This window comes from Anguilla anguilla, chromosome 5 (genome assembly GCF_013347855.1).
Source record: "Anguilla anguilla isolate fAngAng1 chromosome 5, fAngAng1.pri, whole genome shotgun sequence".
Taxonomy (NCBI): Eukaryota; Metazoa; Chordata; class Actinopteri; order Anguilliformes; family Anguillidae; genus Anguilla; species Anguilla anguilla.
Window position 1 is genome coordinate 52,395,222 of NC_049205.1, and position 23,352 is coordinate 52,418,573.

Here is a 23,352-nt window from a genome sequence, read left to right on the forward strand (position 1 = left end):
TAATTACATTGTGATGTTTTTCTCTGGTTGGACTTTGAAAGGTTCTTTTGTTTTTCAACCTCAAGTTTCTTATTTTTTAAGTGGTATTATTTATTTATAGGTTACAATTCTGTAGGTGTAACCCTTTGCGCGTATGGTTCAACGTTGATCAGCTGAAGATAAATCACCAACTACCTCCTGAGGGCCAGAAACCATGGGATGGGAAGTCAGTTTTCTCTGTTCGAATCAGAAGAATCCAAGACAGGTAACTGAAATAAACAGGGGGAAACATTTCCGTTTGTACATTCATTGACGAGGATAATACTTTTCTTGCCATTATTGTTTGTGATTATCATAGCCTGTCTGCTGGTGCCACATAATAAGCCAACCCTCCACTCATTTAACGCCTAATTAAGTCGGTAGTCCGGTGTCGGGACCAAATCCTTGTCTTTCTCCCTGCGGTATCCGCCCCGCTTGACGGTAAATGGTGCCTTCGGTCAGTCAAATGGTATCAACATTTGGTAACATAAATGTTATTTAATGTGGGGAACGTAATGCAGGCTATAGGAAATATAGCCCAGACCACTTTTCCCATATCGCACTACAATGTGTACAATATTGGGTTGACCGAAGCCACTTAAGTGACGTGTCAAAAAAAAACAAAAACAAAAAAACAATAGCAATTAAGCAGGGTCCGTAAAAATAAACAATTTGTTATATACAATGGGCAGTATTGCAAAAAGCTATAACTTAACCTAAGTCCCGCAGCATCCCCATTCGGTTCTGAAGTGATTTTTTGTTTGACTGCAGTGCAAATAAAACTAATCCCACTGTACTTTGTAACTATACAAAAATTAAAATGTAATCTCGGAAATGAGTGTAAACGCAACATTTAGGTTTGCAAGGTTCCAGAGGCTATATTTGAGGTAACGATTATAGTCTTAGCTGCCAACGTTGGAGATCGTATCAAAGTTGGAATGAAGGATGATGGGACCTAATACCATGATGCTGGTAATTTTAAAAACTTGTCATTGCAACTGGCAACTCTGATTTCATAACACCCTTCCCAATTCTAAAGTTCTCAAGTGTCCCCTGGACGTTGGAAATTATTGTCGTCTATGCTGTCATGGTGGAATTGGAGCGTAATCTTCTGGCGAAGCGAGTGCAATTTGAGCTTGGATGTACATTCCCAGTGAGTAGGCCTACTCCCATCTTCGGATAAGCAGGTGATGGATGGCAGAGCCGGAACGTACAAGTCGCCCTAGAAGCACCAGCTGTCAGCTGCTACAAAATTCGTTTTTTGTTCTTTACTCTACTGATGCGGATAACCGCCTGGTGTAAAAGGACAGAAGTAGACACCACCAATGACAACAGTTAGGTAAATAGACCTATTGTGACCTGAAGTATGAGTTCTAATTGGCAATACGCAAATGTCAAGAGAAAAGAACACTGTCCGCACACTGGCCAAAACAGTACAGTAGAAAGGTTCTCTGCTAACTTAAAAGCAGCTTAAATTCTTTCACCATTGAGGACAATTGCAAATTGACTTCGGTCTCTTTTTGAGCGATGTCTGGAAATTTTTATCTTGACTAGTGTCCAGTACCAGCCACCCGCACCTGCACCTAATTTTCAAAGTATATCTACACGTCTTTAGCGCGCCAATCTTCCTCACTTTTCCGATAAAAAGATATTAAAACGTCACTACCTGGTACGACTGCACCGTATGAAAGGACCAGACCGTTTAATTACAGTTTTGATTTAATATTGTGTTCGTGATGGAAACATCCAGAGGCCAATTAAATAGTTATCTATTTGTACTGATAATTGCATTATATAAGGAAAAAGATAACGAAATTCTCTTTGAAATCATAAATATAGGCTAAGTTTATTTGCCGTTCTACATACAAGTCATTAAGTTTAATTTGAATAGTTTGATTCATTTGATTTGATATAATATAATCCTCAGAAATGAAGCCGTTCTGAAAGTTCCAAATACAGCCAATATAATGAAACAAGGAATGTCCCATTTAAAAACTTGACACTAAATAATTGCATGAAAACGTTCACAGTCGTTTTGAATAAATTTTCATTTTCATTTCGTCTGATTTTCAGACTGAAAATATCAGTATGTGCATCGCATAGTCCCACCCTTGGACTGGTGATTTGCAGTGGGGTGCATAGGAGGGTTTGATTTGTGTGTTGACTTTACTCACAGACTTTAGTCTTGTGGCTTTATAACAAGCGCTTATCAAATTCCCCGTAAATCCCTACTACTAGCTAGCTATCGACTTTTTAAATTTTACTTCTCAGTCCTCGGTGTTGACTGTTTGTCCCAGGAAACAGAAAATGTAATCATCAAACTGGATCGTCCTTTTAAAAATGACGCCCGTTGTCTATCTCTCGTCTGTCTTTTAGCCTGCAGCCTGCATGATGCTGTTTCGGAGTATTTTCGGTCAGCACAAAGATAAACTTATCTTCATGTTGGCTACTTGAGCACATTTCTTGATTTATTTCCCTCTTCGATATAATTTACCCAAAAGTTAGATATTCGTTTCACGGATATCTATTTTATATTTTATTGACACACCACCTGACCTGATAACCTTAAATCAAGTAATAATCGGATTTGTGCTTTTATGAAGATTTATTTATTATGTAGTATTGTCACTACTACTACTACTGCTTATACTACTAGGCCTACTACTACTACTAATAATAATAATAATTAATAATAATAATAATAATAGGCTAATAATAGTAATGATAATAAAAACAATAACGATAATAATCATAATTATTGTTATTATCAGCAGTAGTATGGATGTGATTTGAATGTGTTTTCAGAAAAAAAAATGTTGCTGCACCAGCATTTCATTTTTACTTGAAATAAATCCAGATATTTTCAGCCTTGTGGGATGCCAGAGTTCCAGAATGGCTCTGTTTCAAACGGAACCACTAATTTCTTGTATTCAGAAATGAGAGACTACATTTAATAATGTGAAGCGTCCATTAATAATAATAGCTTCCAATGTCTGTCGTCAATAATTAGATACTTATAATTATTTAAACACTTTGCTACTTTTCATTATTATTACCAATAGGATATTATTATTATTATTATTATTGCATATTTTAATTATACTAATGCCTGTACATCTTAATAATAAAAATAAAATTTTTATAAAGGTTTTTTTTTTTTTTTGCAAAATTGACGTTTTTTTTTTATCGTTAATGGCGTACTTCTTTTAGCAGTTTATAATTAGTAATAGTTGCAAATATGATTATTAATCTCTAGTTCTTTTCAGATTTGATAACAGTGTAAATTGGTGTGTTTCATAAAAGCGCCTTTACAAAATGCAAAATGAAACAAATGGAAGGTGTCGAACATATTCTGCATGTGGTGTAAAAACAACACGCAGTCTGAATCAGAAGGGCAGGCCATGGATATACACGCTCGTTTCTGTAAATAGCCTGGTTAATCTCAGACGTTAATAGAAAAATGCAACAGATAATTACCATGCAGAGATAATGATGAACTAGCAGATAGTTTCAGCTTCAAATAAATCTTGTCCTAAATTCGAGACGGGCCAGTCCTGGCATGAACCTACTTAATTTAAGTGGCGATAACATGCGATATGGCCAATGAATTGGAAAAAACACGATTTAGCGATCCCGCTGAAAACAAATGGACCCCGCGCTAAAGTTTGTCCCGTGTCACTTAAACTTGTATGACCGAATGATGTTGGCGAACGCAAAGGCTCCTGAGTGCCGATATACACATTAATACGCTTATTGTCATGGTTTCAAGTTATAGGTGAAAGGCTGGCACGAGGAACAAATAAAATGCTCAAGTAAATCAGATTAGGTTTACCCCCAAGGCAATGTTTTTTGAGTCATGCTTGATATGTTGAATAGATCAGAGGTCACCGAGGTGAAAGGTGCATGTTTCCATCTTTGTATTGATAGATGTATGCTTGCATTAGTCATACAATTCACTGAACACCCACTGTTGATTGATTTTTGTCTGCTGTTTTCTTGTCATGGTACGTACAAAATGTGTCGCCAAAGCTTCTAAAAATTTTAATTACCATTTAAATGTCTTGTTTTGTAGAGTCATTTTTTTTATTACAGTGTTAAACTGCACTGGAATTTTGTTAGGGGAAATCAAAGTTAGAATTAATTATAATTCAATATGTAGATAATAATAATGGTAATGCTAATCAAAATCATATAGCCTACATTCAACTATTTAGACTAGTGTTAGTAAGGTTCATTAGAAAAACTGTCAATAGCTGATTTTGTAGATTCTGAATGGTAACGATTTGTAATTATTTTATTTGTTACTGTAATTCACTGTGTATTCCGTGATAAATTTGCAGGAAACTTCCTTTGTGCATTGTCTACTTTGAAATTATGCACCTGAAAGGAATTAATCCTGAAATGTTGAATCCACAAGCTCTGTTATTACAGCTCTGATGAGAACATTTATATTTTCCAAATGCCCCACAACAATGCTTCCAATATAGGCCCTATCCAATGATGATGTAACAATGAACTGAATTAAGCTTGTTTCATATACTTTACATTCTGAATATTTAATATCCCTGCCATCCCATTCAAGATCGCCTGCTCTAAATAAGTGTGAATACATTCATTTTGGGAAGTATAATTCTGCACTGTTTTTTGTTCAGCTGTTTGCTTCTTGTGCATTATAATAAATTTATACTGGATGGTTGCATTTAAGCCATATAAATAACACCCTCATGAACAGTAGTTTTTTGGTATCGGCTGTGCCCGCAGTGTTTATTTATTTCCTTTTGGTTTAAGCGTGGTGCAACACAAATTTGCTTCCCTCAAACACATCCTGCCACCAGTCTCTGAGAGAGTTTTAAGGAGAGACACCCGCTTATGTGGTGAAGAGCAGACTCGCCATGCAATAGGATGTTCATTCTTGGCTATGTGTGTCCAAGCAGTAGAATGAAATAAAGACGATGTGGCACTGTGTACTGAAGATGGGACAAACACCTAGTCCGCCGGCTACTAGGACATATATTGGCAAATAACCTGTCATTTTCATTATTTTACTGCAGTCAAGGACATGTGTTAATACACGGCACAGCACTGTGGCCTTGTTGTTAGCGTAGTAGCCTATAGGCTAACGCGCGTTGCTTGGCAGGGGATGAATGTATACATTACACACGGGACATGCATGGAGGGCCCACGCTCCAGCAGAACAAATGCGAACCAGCCAGGCTGCTCAAACACATCCTTAGACTCACACCGACACACTTTCTCCGTGATTGCATATGACGGGCCGACTATTGAGCTGAAAAGGTGCCTGTATGTTTATGCGTTGCTGTCTCTGTACGTCTTTGCTAATTACATTCAGCGAAAGCCAGTCCTCCTTTCACAAGCGTAAGGTTTTGTTCCCTAGGGAAACAAGGTTGCTTTTTCATGTTCATATGAGAACATTTTATTTGATTGACAGACGACCATAGAGGGGTGAGTAAAAATTGTGTACCGTTTGTCACGTGGATATATTGCGCGAACCGGAACCTAAATGGCAGAGGCGAAGTGCTAAATGCAATGCATTTCGACCTTTCTCCTTCTATATGACCTTGTCTTCTTTATCTTACCATATGACGAAATCGCAAATATTTGTGATTTTGTTTAGCAAAGACGAAATCAATGATGAACAAACTGCGGCTCACATTCAGCCAAATAATTATAAATATTGTTTTTAAAAATGAAACGGCGTACCCAAATGAAAACGTGTATGCTGTGAAGTGGAGGCTTAAAGCAAGTACGTTTATTGGGCCTCAGGTATCAGACATGAGTCGAACGAATTAGATCATAAATCGTTCGTAAATGCATTTACAAAAAGTATGTAGGATTTACCAAAGTTGTCGTATGTCAGTTTTTGGTAGGATCAGAAAAGATTTCACGAGTGCTCTGAACTGTTCATATTTGTAAATAAAAAAAAAACACGGTTGTAAAGCTTGTTTTGCGCATTTGTGCTTTTATTATTCCTTTTTTTTATTAAGAGTATCAAATTTATTTTAATAAATTGTCGTCGTTAGATTATAATTGTTAAAGTTATTGTGTAAAAATCGCAATTGGATTCAACGTTAAAATAGGCGATGCTTCATTTGCGTAATGCTTATTAATCTAATACTTAATTTCAATTGAATATAAATTCCATAAAACACAAACGAAGTTTTCTATAAATGGGGTGCAGAAGTATTAGAAATTGAGATTGTCTTCTTTGCCTCTAGTTTCTGGTCAAACAATTTTCGTTTAGCCAGGGTTTACAGCTATATCTCGCCAGGCTTTAGTCTTTCCCAGCACTGACACTTATGCTTACACTAAGCTACTGAATGAAATATGTTTTTGGTTTGTACTTCCATTAACAGTACTTCAATCTCCACTTCAAATAATTTTTTTTTATTATTCTTTCTCCTTTTCTCTGTCATGCCTACAATGGAATTCCAAACCACTTTTATGATATTTTAGGGCGTCAATTTATGCCAATTGCAGACTTGCTTTTCATTTACGTTTGATTGGTAATGTCAACATACGCACGTGGATACGAAAAATTTGTGTTTTTGAGTGTTTGATAAATCCGGCGGAATATAGGCTATTTGTTAGTTTCTGATTACACATAAATTTACACACGGTTTTACGGAAATATTGCTAAATTATGTTACAGTGAAAATTAATTAAAATAACGTGGACGCATATTTGGCACATACGGCGATAGGCTCTATGTTAAGTGATAATGTGAACTTTGTATATGTGTATATTTTGAGTCTACCTATTTTTAAATAACCCTTACAGGTGTAAGCACACGTTAGTTTTTCAGCTTTTTCAGCAGTCTTGGCTACCCACCTCTAAAAAATATTCTAGCCAAATGTACACTGTCTGGAAAGGTTAGTGAAATTGATGTTTAATTAATGTTCATCCACTTGTGTTCAAGAGGAACATAACAATGCCTGCGAGCATACGTTGTCTATGCTGTTTGAATAATAATTATCAAGCAAAAAAAGCAATTTAAATTTTGCATCTTAATAAAAAATACGATTGTTTTACGTAGATTGCGTTTAAATGATTGATTCCAAATGATTAGTCGTTCTCTATGACACTGTCTATGAAAGGCGCGACCTCGATAGATAAAGGGCGATCTTCGCAGTCGTCTAGTTGTCTGCTTTCCCCCAATTTGGGAACGCAATTGAAAACACGCGGGAAAACACGACCCACATTGCCTGTTGCATTAATTCCTGACATTAATTCCTGACCTCGCTACCGAAAGAGGTACAGTCTCACCTCTGCTCTGTTTCCCCTGGGCGTGCGCCGAAATGCTCTCGAAGGAAAGGCGATAAAGGCCTGAACAGTGAAGGAATTCCACTGCGACTGAATGTAATTATACCCCTAACATTCATCTAACAGCTTCTCCAGGCAGGAGGCACCGGTTTTTAGCGTGCTCTTGCGTTTTGCACCCCGGAAAGCGTGGATAGTGTGCTGATCCTACGTCTAAATAGAATATAAATAAGGTTAAACCTTAATAGGTCTCATGCTTTTTATGTAAGCTAGACGGCTACGTATAGCAATTTATTGTGTGTACTGGTCCACTCCTCTTTTGTTCATTCTAGTCTATTTATATATTTATTGGAGTATTGCTATTACATATTCTTTATGTTTTCAATTAGGTCAATTTAAAGGAGTTCCCTCTCCATGCCAGTGAATCAACAGGTTTTTGACTCCAGGGGGTGTCTTGACACGGCTAGCTCTACTGTCTTTATAGAGCATATTAGTTACCAGAATGGGATGTCTCTGTTGACAAATCTCATCACGTGCGCCCACTGCGCCGTTCTGGTGGATTGAACAAATGCTGGCCAATCAGGTGCTGTCAGTCACACGACTTTCACTTGTACCACTCTCGATTAATCGTATTAAGTCCCAGAATATCTACAGGAGATGGATGGACTGTGCTCTCTTCACACTGAAACCTTTATTGGGCCGGGGGCTTGTAAGGAGGATTAGATACGCATTGCGTTGTCCTAAATAACACGTTGTATTAGCTACATTCCCCAGCCGATATATGAAATATATGTTCTGTATTTCCTCTGGTGTATGCCTATTCACAGTGTGGTTCATCCTGACCGCAAGCACCTTTTCAGCTTGTTTTATTCCAGAGAGAAAGCGTGTCTTGCTGTCTCACTCACAGTAATTGTTGTATTATAAAAACCAGAGCCGCCCTCTCACTGTGTGGAGTCGAAGAATAGATATGTTGCATTTGGACAGGGGGGGGTGATTGGGATAAAAGGGAAAAAATAAACATTGAGAAATTATGGGTGGTCAAATGTAGCCTAATACTGAAATTAGGGTAATTCAATAAAGAGGGTATGCTATAGTGAATGAAATTCATGATTTGATAACTTATTTAATTCGAATGCACTGAATTAAAGCCTACTGGAGCTTTAGTGTACAATTTCCATTTTTTTATAAATTCATGGAAATCATAATTTTGTATCATTTGTGGTGTTGATGTAATGTTTCTCTTATGGTTATGCATGTGTTCTTACAGTGATATGGAGTTTTTTTGATCTGACTCTTTAATTTTTACTTAATTGCATTTATGTTTATATGTAATGGCCTTTACAATAGGCAAAGCAAAGTGGCACAAGCATTTGTAATTTTAAGCATAATAGCCTGCATCACAAACATAATGTGTGTTACCTTATTAATACACTGGTAACTATACATGATCCATGTAAACATGGCTGGACAAAATTTGTTATAACTTTTCATATTTCATTTCAATTAGTTCATAAAGAAAGCCCCCCCCCCCCTGAAAAATCCTGAAGTTATACAAGAAAATCTTCTGTAATTATCATAAATAGCCCACTAAGTTATTTTGTAATTTTAGACAAATATTTTAGATCTGAATTATTTTTCTTACGCGTACAACTGTTAATTCCAGCTCTTAAAGTTTTCCTGTTTTAATTTTGACCACATGACTTGAAATAAGACAATATTTTTGAGGATTAAAGATCTGAAATCTTGTGGCTCTTCTGTGGTTTGGCTTTTTTTAAAAACGTTTCTAATAGCTTCTTTTGTCTTGTTGCAGAGTTGTGTAGGCCTATGCTGTCTGAACATAAAATAAAGATGGCTCTGCAGAGATTTAAATGTTACGGTGTCTGAATGTTTTTTCTTATACGCAGATGTTCTTTGATTGACTGCATCTGCTTGTGGCATTAGGGTACAATAGAAATGTTCCTCGCGCAGCATTAACCAAGGGGTGGTATCAAGTAAGTAGAAACGTCTGCTTGGTAGAAATGTTGACAAATTTCCTGATTTATTAAATCATGAAACTTTTAAACTGTGTGCGGCAGCACACAATATGCCGCTTCAACATAGACTATCTCTCTGTGGTCTTCACACACATGAGCATGAAGTTTCGTTCATAATGCATGATCCTTCTTAAAATTTGAGAAAATATCGGAAGTCCTGTGGAATTGGGGGGAAGGGGTGTATGTGGGTGAAGACTGTTAAATGTTTTTGTCTACTGAAAGGCAATAATCTGAAATCATTTATCTGATGTGGTGACGTACTTTTTTTCTCAGAGAATTATTTTAGTAATGTGAAATTGATTAAAAAGGGGGGGGTCTGTGGGCTACTTATTTTCGGTTGCTCTAGGAGACAACAGTGAGTGTGAAGAGGAGGTTGCAAATTAATTAATATTTGCACCTTTCTTCTTGTGTGGGCATTTTTAACAAGGCCTTTAAGGGCGTGTTTCTTCATTGTTTTTTGCGGAATCCTCCAGCAAAATGCTCCGCCCCCTGCCCCCGCTTTCCCCATCCGCTTTCCCAAAATAAAAATGAATTCATTTGGCTACCTAATGCTAGCCTCTGTTTGTTGCATTCGCTGTGAAGTGTGAGTAATGTGGTTGGGTGTAATGCACTGCAGCCATGGCCGCTGAATGCTCTGGGACTCTTCCACATCCTGCTTTCAGAGAAGTTAAGGAAGGAGCTGCTGAAGTCTGTCTGTGGATCTCTGTGTAACACTGATCTGCTCCGTCTCTTTTCCCATCTGCATACATCTTTCTCCTCTTTGTTTGATGCATTTGTCCTTTCCAGCTCAGTGGTGTTCCACCTGGTGTCCCTCCCTGTTTTGTACACCTAAGGTCTTCTTTCGAGCAGGTAGTAGCGGAGGCTTTGTCTTAAAGGGGCATTTCACTTTGGGATAATCCAAATTATCCCATTGTGTTTGCATGGCGTGAATACTATACTAGCAACATCAGGTGCAAATACAATTGGGTAATCTCCACAAAATTACTTGTGTTATACCAAAGTTTTATACCAATACAAATTCCTTTACTTCCTATTTCAGTCTGTTGGGGACTAGATTGGCTTTACCCTAAAGGGGTCAGTTTGTGGTGTGGAGCAGTGTAGAGGCCAGTATGATGTGCACTGGGATGGATTCACGTTGAAGTGTCTTTTGTGGACTGGTGTGGGTCCACTGTGGAGACACCAGTTTGTCGGGGACTGGAACCAGTTCACTGAAGAGTCCAGTCCTTGATTCGCTGACGACTCTAAAGTCTGGTGACTTTCAGGTTCATCACTGAAGACATTCATATGAAACTTTATGCTTTTTTTCTTTCTGTAGTGTCTGGAAAAAGTCTCTGTTAATAAGCTTTGAGCTTATCTGTTTGTTTTCAGTTCTGAATTCATTCGTGTTCTTTTTTGTTTTGTTTTCTCAGGCTAATCATCTCCAAAAATACATTTCCTATAATTCATTGTGATCAATGTCAGAACTGATGACTTAAAATCGAATGACTTTTCATGACTTAAACTGATGACTTTTGACGCCAACCCTAATGAAGCACAACTCATTCAACACCTGAAGATCTGAACTGGGCTGCTAATTAGTAGAGTCAGGTCAGGCGTGCCAAATTAAGGTTGACATGAAAACCTACAGGATGGTATATCTCCGGGAACAGGGTTGGTTACCACTGATTTAGCAGACGGAGCACAGCCGTGTCCCGCCACCACGAACGCCTGGTCACAGCCAACTGATGACATAGCCGAGGAGGGACTCGGTCCTGCGACTGTAACGCCAAGCCTAGCGAGTCCCTTTACAGGCTGAGGCGCTTGGGAGAGACTGCTGCGGTGTACCTTTGAAAATAATGATTTACCGCAGAAAAAGATTCCTGTCGATACTGCATATTTGCTATCAACCAGTGAATGTTCATTTATTTTGGGATAATCAAAGATGTCAGCGAGATGAACACAGCAGAGTCTAAAGGATTCCAGTCGACCAGCTGAAATGCACAGCAGAAGTACATCACTCGTCTGGTTTGTTCTTTGTTTGTCTGGAATTTCCTGCCTATGTTGACTTCAGCCCTTGACAAGTTTTTCATGTGAAAACACAAAGCATCATTTCAGCATACCAGCAACTGCAACCAGCCCTCAGTTTCTGCCTGGCTTCTCATTATTATTATCTATTGGGGTGTAGAAAAATCAAAAAGGGTATTAAGTATTTCATTATGTGTTTCACTGTCAGTCTCTCTGGATCAGAGCGTTTGCTAAATGAATGTAATGTAACATATGTAAAGTGTAAAAGAGAGCTTTTGAGTGGGGGTGGGGGAATGGTCTTCCTTGAAATGCTGTTTTCTTTGAGGGGTCTAAAAAGACAGAAACAGCCTTTCGTTCTTCTCGCAGGTTTCCTATAGCCCCAGGCTCTGCCCTCCCTGAGAATATCTCCAAGGAAACTTTGCCAGTAGCTGGCACTGCCAACGTTCGCCGCAGTTCTCGCAGCCTCCGGGTTCCTCTTTATAGTTAACCCCCCGCTGTTGCGCCAGTGGGAAGCGGAATGCCCCAAGATAGCAAACTGCTCCAGTTAGCATTTAAGTTAGGTGTTGTTGTGATTTTGTCTGTAACTTAAGTGTGGCGCAGCGCAGGTATGGCTGAGGGAGAGTGGTTTCAGTCTCAGTTCATATGAAATCCTGACTGTCCCAGCGGTAAGTAAGACCAGCAGCCCCGCAGGCCAGTGGGTCACGAGCACGCTGTGCTCAGGGAAGGGTTGGTCCATGACGCAGCTATGAAGAACAGCTTTGCTGATTGATCAGGGAGCGTCGCGGTGTGCCTATGCCAGCTGTGCGTGACTTGGCAATCCCCAATACATTGGCTGTGCTGCTCAGCCAGTGGACTGCACTGTGGACATATGCAGCAGTTGGCAGAGCATTCGTGCCTGCCCTCTCCAAAACTGATCGAGGATGCTGCAACGGCAAGCTACAAATATGATTGGTCATTCAAAAATGGGATATAACAAAAATCTTTTTTGGATAAAACTGTGGAAATAGGGAAATACAAGCCTTCCCTGCCTACCATGAGCCCACAGCACCACCAAGGTTTCTCCTGAGTCTTCCGGTGAAGGTCATTTGCACTTCTGCTTCCAAACCATAATTATGAAAACTGCAAACAGGAAAAAACTAGGGCAATAAATGCACAATCTGAACCACACACAGTTTTTGGTATTCATGGCCAGCTAGAGGAGGAGCACTGCCACCAGTAAAATCCTTCAGCGGTGATCTAAACTGCAAATAGTGGATGGTGTTAATGAAGTCAGCCATTTACCAGAAAGTGGAGGTGATCTTTTAATAAATCCTCTAATTCTGAGTGCTTCCTCTCCATTTATAGCTCTGTCATGTATAGAGGCAGTGTAGAGCCAATTAAAAGAGACCTCAGCAAAAAGCGCATGTCTTCGCCCCCTCCACGCACCAATCACTGCACCTCTTTTTTAAACCGTTATTTGTTGTAAGGTTTAATTTGAGCGGATGGAAGGGTCAGCTATTTCTGTCCTTTGGCATGTTATGGCAAGGATATGGAAGAGACAACCGCCCACCTCATAGCCCAAGAGAGGAAGATTGCCCCGGGACCTATGGCGTTGTGGCTGAAGCCCATTGGTTCCCCACACCGACAGCAGTAAAACATAAAGTCATCGTCTACGTGGAAGATGATGTGGCTTCCATTTTCAGACCCTCCCCCCCGTCGCGGAAACGTGGCACTCTGACCGAGACAGTGTGCGCACCGCAGAGTATGGCTTCCGTTCCCATTTTTAGTTAGCATGTTGTGACTAAGCAGGTCGGGCAGCATTGGGGATAGACGTCAAAAGGAATCAAAGCACCGGCCTCTGGGAGAGGAGGGTACTCCCGTCATTCTGTCAGAACGAAGACGCTGTTTGCTCTCACTTCACTGCCTGGTTTCTGTACGTAGCCTGAGCGGTAAACAGCGCTAATTGCCTTCAAGTAAGTTTCAGAATGGATTAACATGGTGCGGATGAAAAGCAGGCCCAACGTTCAACAGGTCTTGTTTTTTTTTTGTTTTTTTTTTTACATGAATGTCCAAATGCACTGCATGCCATTCATATAGTACACACATGATATGAAACTGGAGCTTCAGGAAAGAATTGGATAGTAGAGAATGTTGGGTTAGACGCGTTGGGTCGTAGAGTGTTGGGTAATGGTGTGCAGTAGTTGAGAGTGTTGGGGTAGTTGGCTGTGCTTATCCTTTTTTGGTGCAGCATTCATGCTTGCAATGCGCAACACTGTGTTTCAGGTTTTTATGAGGTGTTTTGTGTTCTGTTGTTCCACATTTATGGTCACTTGACAGGGCAATTAAAGTCCAGGATATATCATGGCATAGTTTGAATGTTTGCTCTGTAATTTTAACTTGGTTTCACAGTTAATGCATCCAATTTGTTAGCAAAGCATTTCCTATACTGAGGTTAAAATGAGCATGATCTCAATTTATTTTATAGCATTTTATTATGCCAGCACTTGGTTCTGATTTTCATAACACGTCTGAAATATGAAAATTGACACACACAAGCTAATTTCCTCATTAAATATTTTACTGCATATTATTAAGAGCCAAAGGAAATAACCCCAAATGACAATTAAAATTAGACACCGGCACCTCATAATAAGTCATCTTTAACGGGAACAGGGGCTAAGGGAAAAGAACTCCAGGTACCTATTGACAAATACTTTTGAAGTCATATTTGATGGGTTTTATTTTTGTTCTTTCAGACCCCTGCCTGAGTCAGCCAGACTGGGTTTATTTTGTTCAGAACAGCACCCTATGAGGTAACACCTCTGTCTCTCTCTCTCTCTCTCTCTTTCTCTCTCTCACAGACAAACTCTGCTGTCTCTCACTCTGGCATAAGAGAAATGTAGATGATATGGGAAGAACTCTTGAGTACCTACAGAGAAAAGGAACAGTCAGAAATAGCAGTGCTATTAATTTTTATGGTGAGTATTTACTGAGTACAGACAGTGCTCTGTTACGGATTTTTATGGTGACTGTTTAGAGAAGACGGCAGCAGTCAGAAATGGGGTAGTGTTGGGATTTGCCCTTCCTGTGGCCCTGCCAGCCTGTTATTCAGTGTCAATTTAATTTAAATTAAGAGGAATGTTGAAAATCCCTTCGGTGGCAACTGAATTTCAACAAACATGCTTCAGTCTCTCTGCATCATCATAAACCCTCAGGGGTGGGCTCTCTGGAGGCATGTCCAGAGATACACAGTGCAGATACACACACACCCTTGTCCACAGTCCATGACCATCCCAGTGCACACTCCCCCTGGTCGATGCATAGCTAGCAATGATGCCACCTGAGAAAGGAGGGTTTCAGTCTGCAGGGTATTGCCAGTTTCACAGCTCAGCAGCAGCTCTTCTGGTCAGACTGTGGTCGGAAGGCACCAGCTGCTGAAGTGCGCGTAGCTCTGGTCAGCGGACCGAGTGACGAGTAATGACAGCAGTCTGGAGGAGCTTCAGAGGACATGTGTTGATCATCTGCTCCTTCTCAAATGCTAAAGCAACGGGACAGGCCTAAAATTGCTTTGGAATTACGAAGAGTGGGGAAGCCAGACCAAAATAAGGTTAAAAAATAAATAGCTGGAGCAGATTGCACGGTGATGGTGTCACAGGGAGTTTTGCACATTGGACTGCATATGGAGCACATTCCCACAAAAATGGGTATCGAGCCTTTCAGAATGGTTACGCTGAAATCCTTACAAGAACCTAGTGTTTAAAAAAAGCTAACATTTAAAAACTAACTTTATTGCCCTTTATTGCTCTTAGCTGGCAAAGACCCCAGGTAGGTATGGAGAATGCACCATACCATAAGTCATGTTTCTTGGCCAGGTGAGAAAGTGGTACATTTGTTAAATGCACCCGAGCCATAAAGGCTTTGGTGCACTTATGATCATGTGCACTGATGACACTTTTTAAAGACGATACACAGACGGGGGAAAAGAAGGGGGAATGGTGCAGCTCTAGATTCACTGCAACAAACAGATGGTGGGTCTGCACCGCATAGCCACAGCGGCTCTGGCTGTGTGAAGCATGACGTATGACTCCACCACAGGCCTGTTTCTTCCCATATGAACACTGCGGGCTGCTTATGGGTGTTTCATTTGTCTCCATTTTGGCTCTGCGCATGACGCAGGCTCCCACTAATGAATCCCGGTCCTACGGGACCTCTGACCCTCTCCCACTCCGTGTAGCTACCCCAACTCTCCATCCGCATCGCCTTCTCCCTTAGGGTGAAGATGCACCCTTGTGCTATTTTGAGCTCAGCTCCAGATTTTTAACTCTGGTTGAAATTGGTTTCACATGAGCAGCACACAGTCAGCAGATTTTCTGATCGAATTAAACAGGGAAGGGAGGGGCAGTGGTCGTACTGATCTTTAATTTAATAAACGTTTAAGTAATCTTGGCAAAAGAATAACTAATCTGCACCCACCTACCCCCGACCCCCTCTTTCATGCGTCGACAACGCCGAACACACAGCTTCATTGGGTTCCGTGTTTAAACACCCTTCAGACTGTGAGAGTGTTCACTGTGCACTTGAAGGGGTGAAGCTGGGTATCTTCAGTGTAAACTTGGGCGTCTGATTGCACTGGGCATGATGTGAGAGAAATGCAACCTTCCATCCAACTCTCCCTCACCCGTTCACGCTCCACACCCTACCCCATTCTCTCCAAACTAGCCTCCCTGCACTAAGATTCTTTTTGGGGGGTGGGGGTTGGGGGCTCACTCACTCAGGGGGCTGGGTGCCCGGGACCCGACTGATCCACAGATGAAAGTTTATTAGGATTTGTAAAAAATGTGTCCCATATGTGGACTGGCTTTTTTCTGGAGTCTGGTCTTGATCTGAGGATTCCTCCTTTAGCGATATGATCAGTCGGGGGAATTATCCCACCTCATCAAATTCAGAGCACACCCTTCTGTGTGAGCTCTACAGAAGATGGGAGCGGCGGGCTGCACCACACAGTGAAACTTCTCTGTGGTGTGGAGGGATCTGCCAGCAGAGCCCTGCCAAGATGGCCAAAATGGTGGTTTTTATCATTTTGTGTTATTTAGCCGTCAGGGCTGGTGTGGTCCACTGTAATAAGGCCCATCTCATGTAATCTGGCTTTTCCTGAATATCAGATCTGGTTAGCTTAGAGAAAAGGGGATAGCTTACAATGGAGTACTGTAGGCAAAGGCAGGGTATTCAGGACACTATGCTACACTACACAACCCATGTAGCATGTGTAACATTCATAGCTGTGGAAATCCCATCAGGTAGGAGCAGGCAATCCACAGTTACCAACGCAGGAAAAGACGTTGAGCTTAAAAAATGAGTAAAAAGTAGACTGCACCGTTTATTTCCACACCACACCATAAAACGTGTAGACCTCACAGGCCCCTGGATTACTCTGAATGCCAAGAGGTGGAATAGAAAATGCGATCAATTGCAGTAACTTGGAAACAGCCATTGGTACGTAAATAACTGAAGTCTAACATGTTTCTCTAACCATGTATCCCCCACCCCCACCCCACGGCCAGCCTTTCCCCCATAATTTATATCTTACAGCAGCCATCTTGAGTCAAATGGCTTATGGTGCCAACCCAGAATACAGTTTATGTGGTCCTTGGAAAAATATTCGACACTTTTCTTTTTTTTAACCCACAAATTTACGTGAAGTATTTAGTATGTTATTTCATATAACATAATAGCATAATAACAGGGTGCCTCCCTGTACCCCGTGTTATGGTCTGTTAGCTATCGTTCAGTGAGGATTACCACCTTCCAAGTGAGACATTGAGCAGTAGTTTTTGTGGCAAAATTTTTTGGGTGACCATCTTTGCACTGAAGTGTGCAAGATTGCTTTTGGAACAAGATGTAAGCTAGAAAAGTTTCTTCTTAAAAGGTCTACTTGTACGTACATTTTTCCAGCAATATTGGCAAATATTACTTGTCATCTTAAATTCAATAAGCAAAGCAAGTTACAAGAATTCCAGGCGATGCATTGGAATATTACATGGAATATTTTATAGGGGCATTTAATGAATAAATTTTAATAAACATAAATATTTAATGTGTATGTTATATTTGGCGGTGTAAATGGATTATTTCATTAAATACAAGATCCTGAAAATGGATGAAAAAAATTCCTCTTTATGGAGTGTAGCTAAAGCTGGAGGATGGATACGCTCTGAACATATTGTCCCACTACCAGTTTTCATTATGGGATGGATTCACATGCTTAATGCCGATATCTCTGTGAAATGGCTTGCAGACAGCAATTTCGCTGGCAGTTGAATAAATTATGTGAATGCCCTGCAGTTAACTGCCTTTTTAACCGTACTGCTTCAAGAACCCAGATGTGTAAGACTTGGGTAGTGGTCCTATACCACATCATATACTGTAAATCTGCATTTATTTAAGTCCTTATGCCAAACTTGTCACAGAGATTTTCTGTATGACAGATTTTCTGTATGCTGACATGGAAACAAACAGAGGGCGCCAGTCCTGACACTGAAATGTTCTTGTGTGTGAGTGGAAAGGACTGGTATGCAGATACGGAACTTTGCTTTGAATCATTGCATTTTTTACACAGAGGTTCAGCTAATTGGGAGCCAAAAGTTCACAATGTCATGGCTGTATACTGGAAACATTTTGTACATGCCCACCCAACTTGAAATGAAACATTTGTGGTGAAAATGGTAACTCCCGCTACAATGGTGTTCTTTCATCCCACCTTGTGTTAACTTTCACCTTTTCTCTTCCTCCCTCCCCTGTGCGTGTCTCAGGTAAAACTAACGGGCTACCTGGTAGAACATAACTGTCCCAATAAATTACATGGGTTTACTGTGAAAATAATTTAATTTTATTTATTTGTTATGATGGGCTAAAATATCATGCTGTCAGTCAAAGATGCCACCACCATGAAACATATTTACAGTTGTGATGAGGCATTCCAAATTGGTTGAATGAAAAACTGGTTGAAAGTAAAAACCTACAATTAGATCAAAATTTACATAAACTACTTTTTATGTTGTGTTGTCCAGAAAGAAGCACCTGGGCGTTCATTTAATAAACTACACATGGGATATGTTCCTAAATTAGCAAATTAAATTTAGTAAATTCCCACTGCAGTATATTTTGATTTGGCAGGATTTAGCATTTATTTTTATTCATGTTGAAAAAATGGGTTTTCAAACAAGGTGAACTATTTTTAATTCATGGCAGGGTGAAACTTTCCAGAATTCAATATGTTTACAATTTGACTGAATTGGATCTCTTCAACCATATTTACAAAAAAAAATTCCTTTTGCTTTTTTCCTTTTGAGCAGAATCTTTTGTTAGTGTTTGCCAGAGCTTGATTTTCCCTTGTGAGTCTCACTGAAAGTCATACCTGAATTTGTACTGACCTGTCGAAATGTTTTATCATAATTTCTTCTGGTGTTGCCCTTATGAAATTAGCTTCTGGTAGTTACATGGTGCATCCATCTTGAAAATAGAATTGAATACTATCTTCATGATAGAAAAGTCTTAAAGGCAGGTGTTGGTGATGAAAATGAAATTTAGAAAATGTTTCATTTTGCCAGTCCTGAATAAATGGGTACATGCCATTAACAAGCTGTGGCCATGGGGTTTATTCACTGGGGTTTAATCAGAACCTGGTGATTTAGCAGAATGAGATATCCCACAGCCCCTGAAGCTGCTTCTCAGGCAGTGGCACAGAAGCTGCGTGAAGGGCAGTTTTGATTCTTCATGTCCGGTTTAAGAATAACGAGTGGTGAAGAATGAATAGGTTTGTGTGTAGAAGTCTCATAGCTGCTCCACTGAGAGGAACTGTAAATCAAAATGACTCCTGAGGCCTACCAGAAGTCAGAATCTCATTAGTTATGTGGTTGCTTTGTCTGTGCCACCTGTGAAGTGCTGTGTGTTTGCAAAAGCAAGACTGACTGTTTACCTGTTTCAACAATATGCAGACCAATCCATGTGCAGCTCAAACCATGCGTAGTCCAACCTATGTACAGTCCAAACTATGTGCAGTCCAAGGCATAGCCACAGTCTCCTGCTCATGGCCAAGAACATTTTTTTGTAACTTTCAGTTACCACCAAATTTCAGTGAGAATCTAAAAAAGGAGCACTTGCTCCAAATTTAATACAGCTAAGTGAGTTTGTAAAATGAGTCATATCTGCCATCATTGAATACAGAATGCTAAAGAATGATTTATTAGCTTTACTTTAGATGATTCTTGGCAGCCCTTGTCTTCAGCTCCCACAGCGACTGAGAGATTCGTCATGAAAGCAGCCCCCAAGCTCCCCGCACTGATGGAAGGGGAGAACTCTCCCTGGATCTAAAATAAACCTTTGCGTCTCTTCCAGCCATCCCGTCTCAGCTGACAGATTTTCTCTTCTTCATTTTCCAAATCGAAGGGAAAATTTCTCTGTGCCACAGGCTGCTATTATGAAAATGCCTTTCAACAACACGAAACCACTAATAAGAAAACATGGGTGTAATGAGAACCAACCACACGCGCACGCAGGCTTTCTCAGCCCAGCATTTGAAATGATATCCTAGAGCTTAGAGGAGTGATGGGGAGGGGAGAGTTGGCTGGTGTGGTGTGTCCAGTCATCACTTCACCTGTACCAATGCTTGGATTTTGCTCAGAATGCTTGGAGGTACTTGATTTTATGTTGGCTTATGTGTTGGCTTGAACAAAAGTCATTTTCCCATAGCTATACATAACCCATACAGTCCAAACTATTGTGACTTTGTTCCAGTGTGCAGTTGCATTCATAAATTGGTTACTCTGTGGGTGAGAAATTCATTGAAAAAATCAAACCTTTTTTCTTTTTTGCTAAATTCAGTTGTAAAGATTTTAATTTATAATGAAAACTTACAACCTTTGAAAAATTGTTACTGAAGTACTATTGTACATTTTATCTTCCCATTGGGACAACTGTAATATATAAAATGCCACCTCAACTGATTTTATCTCATTTTGCCAGTTCTTATTGGGCCTTGCTGCAAATCAACTTCAAACGGTATGTGTAAAAAGCAATTATGGACAACAGGGCTGTCTAAATAAGTTTTCTTTTTATCCCGAAAATCACATCCAAACAATTTCCACATCCAGATCAAGTGGATTGTTCTTGACTCCCTAATGCCTCTGTAAGCTTTCAGGTCAGTGTTCTGAAACCAGAATGTCCTGTGATCTCCTTATGGGACAGGGGCCAAAGCAATCAGAGAGGATTGAGAAATGGCAGTGATTGCGATTGCCGTGTACAGCGCGGGCGGGCCCCGCTGATCTCAGCTGAGAAGCTGCCATTCTCAGCCTGCGTGATTTGGCAGTGTCACAGCCCATGTCTGTCTAGTCTCAGCACTGGGAGTCTGTGTCACCAGGGACTTTAGTCTGAGCAGAGGAGGACATTGAGGGGACATCTTTGATGACTGAGGTCATGTTCTGTTCAAGCACAGGAGGACGTTAAGGGGACATTTCTGATGACTGAGGTCATGTTCTGTCTGAGCACCGGAGGACATTAAGGGGACATTTCTGATGATTGAGGCCATGGTCTGTCTGAGCACAGTAGGACATTAAGGGGACATTTCTGATGACTGGGGCCATGGTCTGTTTGAGCACAGGAGGAAGTTAAGGGGACATTTCTGATGATTGAGGCCATGGTCTGTTTGAGCAAAGGAGGACGTTAAGGGGACATCTGTCATGACTGAGGTCATGCTCTCCCTCCAGAGTTCTCTGGGTCTAGCTGGCACACTGTTACATGCCACTTGGCTTGTAGAAATGCAAAGGCATTCTGTCTAAATGGTTCCCTTATGGACTGAGCTGTTTAGCGTTTGCTCTCTGGGGTCTTTGTGTAAAGTTCACTTATAGATTTGGCTCTCCGTTACACCCTGTGTGTGTTGCTGTCATTCTGTTCCCCTTCCAAAGGCTGTTAAAAATAAGGCATATTAAAGTCACTTATCTTTCATATTTTCCAGTGAAAGCCTTCACCCCAGACTATGCTGCAGCCTTGAGCGCCTCTTTGAATTTTGAGACGACTCGCAGCTACAGGACAAATGCTGGAATGGGAGCAACCGTTTCATATTTTCTGGAACATTGGCACTGGAGCCTCTCAAGGAACGATTCGGTGAGAATGGAACATGATTGGCAAAACCCTGAAGCCAAAAAACCAGGGAGCCAATCTGTTTTGTTGCTTTCACACCTGTTTGTGTTGTAACAGGAGCCATGTATGTGTTTAGGGTGTGGAGTAACAAGGCTGACATGTATCAGAAAGGCATGAGAAGGGTTGTGGGGGTGGGGGGTAGGAAAACAAGTGTGGACAGTGGAACATGCAACTGAAACGGGAGTTTGGCGGTTTGGCATAGGCAAACAGACACGGGTCTTGCTGACAGGAGGAAGCCACATTCCCTGTAAATAAGCTTTTGATGGGATGAAAGAGCCATGTGATCTCATGAGGATGATCCGTGATCCCACCGCTGTTTTTCCAGAGGGGTCTGATCCTCAGCTTTTTATCTGCATGGGTTCTGGCGAGGGGGTGGGGGGCAGGGGTGGCCAGATGAGCTTGCCATCCCCCCCGCCCCTGCCCCCCCTCTCCTCCAATGTTTTGGTTGCGAGGAAAGCCAGGACTCTCGCAGCGAGGCGCGACCTGTCATCACAATGACCTTTGACCCCCCCACCCACCGGTCGCCTGAGCCAAGGGCTCCTGTGGAGAGGGCCGCTGGAGTCCAGTCCTCCCCCAGACAGAAAGGTGGGGGCTCAGAGGCACACCGGAGGTCAAAGGGCAGGGAGTGGCAACGTGTGCACATCTTCAGAAAGTCGACCCTTTTCTTTCCTCCACATCACTTGTTTTACCAAACAGTCCTCTTTTTGGGTTTTCCATTTCAAAACCGCACAAGGCTTGTCCTCTGGAACTGAGTCATTGTAGTCTACTATGATTTCCCACAAAAAAGGTCTGTCTGAGATTCAGTATGAACACACACTGTGTGTCCAGGCAATGCAGTATTAGCCTGTGCTGAAGGGCAGGGCGAAGGCTTAATGACTGTGCACCACTCGCCAGCTTCAGAAAGGTCAGACGCCTCCCTTCGTCTGCTGCCTGTGCCATGCTGCTCCCTTAATCCTGTTGTCTATCTTAACTCTGTTTCTCCATGTGTTTAGGTGTCTTCCTTATTTCCTATTTATTTCCTACTTTCCTACTTATTTCCTTGGTGTCTGTCGGTGGATTCACTCTATTTCGGTATTGTTTGCTGCTGACACACAAGTACTTTCTTTCCTAAGAATAAATACAATTAAAAAGGAGCTTGGACAAAATCTAACTTTGTGCCGAGGAATGGCATCATAGGATGTAGTGCACTTGAAATGTCTTCAGTGTCCTGACGTCAGTATGAGAAAAGCTGCCACAGGTGGCACACTGTGATGACCATAAGGCATAATCATTCTCTTCTTCTGTGTACACTCTGTCAGCTATAGATCACTCTGTGATAATATTCATACTCACACAAGCCCTCGCACTCACTAACATATACACACAGAATCACTTACAGTAATATTTTCCTACTACCAACTAAGCTGGAATTAGAATAACTGTAGTTCTACTTTGTATGATACACTTAATTTCCCAAAGTATGTGTATGCCTGAATCTCACACCCATATGTATTTGTTGAACATCTCATTCCAAAACCATGGGCATTAATATGGAGTTGGACCCCCCTTTGCTGCTGTAACAGCCTCCACTCTTCTGGGAAGGCTTTATACTAGATGCTGGAGCATTGCTTCAGGGATTTGTTTCCATTCAGCCCGAAGAGCATTAGTGAGGTCGGGCACTGATTGGGCGATTAGGCCTGGCTCGCAGTTGGAATTTCAATTTGTCCCAAAGGTGTTTGATGGGTATAGGTTAGGGCTATGTGCAGGCCAGTCAAATTCTTCTCCACCAAATCAAAATTTGTCCATCAGACTGCCAGACAGTGATTCATCACTCCAGAGAATGTTGTTTCCACTGCTCCAGAGTCCA

At 41.0% G+C, this 23,352-nt stretch overlaps 1 long non-coding RNA gene across 4 annotated transcripts in view; it reads left to right on the plus strand.

Annotated features, from left to right (window-relative positions):
* The window catches only part of LOC118227910, a 67,774-nt gene that overhangs the window by 28,820 nt on the left and 15,602 nt on the right, over positions 1-23,352 (plus strand). For 2 of the 4 annotated variants that reach the window (XR_004765372.1, XR_004765373.1), the window contains exons 3-4: positions 101-244; positions 14,174-14,290. This is a non-coding gene — a long non-coding RNA (uncharacterized LOC118227910). Of the gene's footprint in view, positions 1-100; positions 245-14,173; positions 14,291-21,321; positions 21,471-23,352 lie in introns of all 4 variants that reach the window. The other 2 variants (XR_004765371.1, XR_004765374.1) reach the window with 2 other exon arrangements.